Source organism: Lontra canadensis, unplaced genomic scaffold, assembly GCF_010015895.1.
Source record: "Lontra canadensis isolate GAN:19392208 unplaced genomic scaffold, GSC_riverotter_1.0 scaffold19, whole genome shotgun sequence".
NCBI lineage: Eukaryota > Metazoa > Chordata > Mammalia > Carnivora > Mustelidae > Lontra > Lontra canadensis.
In genome coordinates, this window is record NW_022631013.1 from 20,299,422 (window position 1) to 20,303,807 (window position 4,386).

The 4,386-nt window shown below is 39.9% G+C and overlaps 1 non-coding gene across 1 annotated transcript; it reads left to right on the plus strand.

Moving 5' to 3' along the window:
- The first annotated feature begins 4,049 nt into the window (after positions 1 to 4,049).
- Positions 4,050 to 4,156, plus strand: LOC116869589. Its single transcript, XR_004383061.1, has one exon. It is a non-coding gene; the product is annotated as a U6 spliceosomal RNA (small nuclear RNA).
- Positions 4,157 to 4,386: the final 230 nt, after the last annotated feature.

The window sequence follows — 4,386 nt, forward strand, 5'->3', positions numbered from 1 at the left end:
TGCCACCCTAGCTTTCTTTTGATGTCCATTAGCATGACTAATGGTTTCCCACCCCCTCACTTCCAATCTGGAGGTGCCTTTGGGTCTAAAATGAGGTTCTTGCAGACAGTATTATCGATGGATCTTGTTTTTGTTTTGTTTTGTTTTGTTTTGTTTTGTTTTTAATCCGATCTGATACGCTGTGTCTTCTGACTGGGGCATTTAGCCCATTTACATTCAGGGTAACTGTAGAAAGATATGAATTTAGTGTGATTGTATTACCTGTAAGGTGACTGTTACTGTATATTTTCTCTGTTCCTTTCTGGTCTATGTACCCTTTAGGCTCTCTCTTTGCTTAGAGGACCCCTTTCAGTATTTCCCATAGGGCTGGTTTGATGATTGCAAATTCTTTTAGTTTTTGTTTGCCCTGGAAACTTTTTATGTCTCTTCTATTTTCAGTGACAGCCTAGCTTGATTTGGCATTCTTTGCTGCATGTTTTTCTTGTTTAGTGCCCTGAATATATCATGCCAGTCCCTTCTGGCCTGCCAGGTCTCTGTGGATAGATCTGCTGCCAATCTCATGTTTCTACCATTGTAGATTACCTCTTGTTCCACGTTGCTTTCAGGATTTTCTCTTTGCCTCTGAGATTTTTAAGATTTTTAAGATTATCTAAGTTTTACTGGTAGATATCAGGGTGTTGACTTATTTTTATTGATTTGGGGGTTCTCTGTGCCGCCTGGATTTTCATGCCCATTTCCTTCCCCAGATTAGGGAAATCCTCCTCTATAATTTGCTCCAATATCTCTTCTGCCCCCCCCTTTTTCTTCTGTGATCCCAATTATTCTAATATTTTTTCGCTTTATGATATCCCTTATCTCACAAATTCTCTCCTCATGATCCAGTAATTGTTTATCTCTCTTTTTTTGAGCTTCATTATTCTCCATCATGTAGTCTTCTGTATCACTAATTCCCTCTTCTGCTTCATTTATCCTAGCAGTTAGAGCCTCCATTTTTTTTTTTTATTTTAAAAGACTTTATTTATTTATTTGAAAGAGAGGCAGTGAGAGAGAGCATGAGCGAGGAGAAGGTCAGAGGGAGAAGCAGACTCCCTGTGGAGCTGGGAGCCCGATGCGGGACTCGATCCCGGTACTCCGGGATCATGACCTGAGCCGAAAGCAGTCGCCCAACCAACTGAGCCACCCAGGCGTCCCAAGCCTCCATTTTTTTTTTTAAGATTTCATTTATTTATTTGTCAGAGAGATATACTACAGGCAGGCAGAGTGGCAGGTAGAGGCAGAGGGAGAAGCAGGCTCCCCATGGAGCAAGAAGCCTGATGCGGGACTCAATCCCAGGACCCTGGGATCATGACCTGCCCTGAAGGCAGCTGCTTAGCCGACTGAGCCACCCAGGGATCCCAGAGCCTCCATTTTTTATTGCACCTCATTAGTAGCCTTTTTAGTTTCTACTTGGTTAGATTTTATTTCTCCAGAAAGAGATTCTCTTGTATCTCCTATGCTCTTCAAGCCCTGCTAGTATCTTTTTAATTGTCATCCTCAACTCTAACTCTGACATCTTACTAATGTCCATGTTGATTAGGTCCCTGGCAGTTGGTACTTTTTTTTTTTTTTTTTGAGGTAAGTTTTTCTGTTTTGTCATTTTGTCCAAAGAATAGATGAATGAAAGAACAAAATGCTAAAAGGGTAACAATGACCCCAGGAACACACACACTAAACAAATCAGTAGAGACCTGAAACCAGGAGGAAAAGGGGGAAAAAAAAAAAAAAAAGAACATCAGGCTGGTGAATAGAACAGAGCTACACACTAAATTTTGGGTGTACTTCAGTCTGTTAGAAGAAACTGTCTCCCAAATTTTTAAAGAAAGAAAAACATATATACATATATATACAAAAATAAGGGTAAATATAATGACAGGAAGGAATATGACTGTAAAAGTGAAAATTAAAAAAGATTTTAAAAAAGGAAATGATAAGAAGTTGGTTGGGAAAGGAAAGAAGAAAAATAAAGAAAAAATAGAACAAGAAAAAATCAAGAAAATTTTAAAAATTAACTTTGAAGGAGTAAAGAATCATGAGAAAATAAGCCATGAATTCTATGTGCTGTATTGCCCTAGTGCTGGAGTTTTGCAGTTCTTCTTAATCGGTAAACTTGGTCTTGGCTGGATGTTCTTGCTGATCTTCTGGGGGAGGGGCCTGTTACAGTGATTTTCAAATGTCTGCCCAAGGTGGAATTGCACCGCCCTTGCCAAGGGCCAGGCTAAGTAATCTGCTTGGGTTTGTTCTCTGTAACTTTTGTTACCTTAAGGATTTCTGAGGATAAGAATAAAAATGACACTGGAAGAACAGAGAATTTGGGGCCCCGTTCCTCAGTGCGCCCTCAGAGAAAAGCAGCCAATCATCCCTGTCCCCCTGGTCTTCTGCTACACTCCATGCTCAACTGGCCTATGACTGAGCATTTCCATCTCTGGCACACGACTATTTGGAGTTTCAAAACCCAGCAGATTCCTGCGGTATGCTCCCATGCTGCTCCTCCCGATGGAGGAAGAGGAGTCTCCCCAGATCTGTCACTTGTTGTGTCCCTGCTTGAAGAGTAGTGGCCTGACCGTGCCTTGGATCACAGTACATGGCAACCTCGAGCTGAGAGTCCACTCCTCGGCTCACTCTTTGCAGTCAGTTTCCCAGCTCTGATACCTGGGAGCATTGGCACACTCAGGCACCCTCAGTCTTCCTGTGACCCGGAGGGTCCTGAACCACACTGTGCCAGCCAGGGTTCCAACCCCTACTAAGCCAATGCAGCAATGTCCCTCGGGGAAGCAGACTTCTAAAAGTTGTGATTTTGTGCTCTGCTGCTCTCACTTGCTGATAGCCAGCTGATGAATGCTCCCTCCCCACCATAGTCTATCTTCCCATTAATCGTCTCAGATTCTCTTCTCTGCACAACCTACCTTCCAGAAAATGGTCGTTTTTCTATTCATAGTGTTGCCACTATTCTCTTCTTTGATATCTTGTGAATTCATAGGTGTTCAGAATGGTTTTTTAACTACCTAGCTGAATTCCTGGGACCAGACAAAATTTAGGTCTCCTACTCCTCTGCCATCTTGCTATCCTCCTTCAAAAATAACTTTATATAATCTTTATTTCACCACTTTGTAGAACAAAGAAAAACTGTAAACAATGTATTTGAATATGCCTCATTATTTTTAGAAACTTGGTTTAATATTTGTTGTCATAGCTGTTTGAAGGCTTCTGTTTAAGTTTGGTTTATAGCAGCATTTAATTGTTATGGTTCTCATAGCTAGAACGAACTTCACACAGAAATTCCTAAAGGAACCAAATATCAGTCTCTCATTGACTTCACTTACTAAATCACAATACTCATTTTTTAATCCTAACCACCATTTATACAGAACTTTTTGTTGAAGTTTGGCTAATAAATTTCTATTATGCCTGATGCCAAAAAAATTACTCCAGCAAACAAATTGGAAGGATTGCATATTTACATTTTTTAACAAATAGATTCAAAACCCACTAAAACTCTTTGGGAGACTATTAAACATATGGAAAAATTCTGTTTCCAAGTTTATTAAATATGTGGGTGACAAATGTATATAATTCCTACAACTAAACAATAAAATAATAAAAAGCATTCCCCACAAGCCATTTTCAAAAATGTCCTCTGGGTTTCTTTTAAAAAGTAGGGGTTTTTTTCCATTATTTTTTGTTTTTAAGATTTTATTTATTTATTTGACAGAAATCACAAGTAGGCTGAGAGGCAGGCAGAGAGAGAGAGGTGGAAGAAGGCTCCCCACTGAGCAGAGATCCCGATGCGGGCCTCGATCCCCGGACCCTGGGATCATGACCCGAGCCGAAGGCAGAGGCTTTAACCCACTGAGCCACCCAGGCGCCCCTTTTTTTCCATTATTAAATGTCACTTTCACCTTGAAGAAACAAGCTATTTAATTTGTCCTTATTTTTCTTTTAATTTATCTGGTATATTGCACACTACTGGCCACCACCTGTCATCATATAAAAGGTCAATAAATTGGAGATCTGTGTTCACTTCAGCAACACATATACTAAAATTGGAACGATACAGAGAAGATTAGCATGGCCCCTGCACAAGGGTAACACACAAATTCGTGAAGCATTCCATATTTTAAATAAATAAATAAATAAATAAATAAATAAATAAATAAATAAATTGGAGATCTGTCTTTAACCTTAGCAACCTTCTTAAGGGCTTTGATACAAGATACATGGTGAACCTCTTAGGTTCATGGCTATTCCTTGCTCATTATAAAGCAGGGGTCAGCAAACTACAGCCTCAGATCAGATCCAGCCCACCACTGTTTTTATAAATTTTTACTGTAACACAGTCACACTCATTCA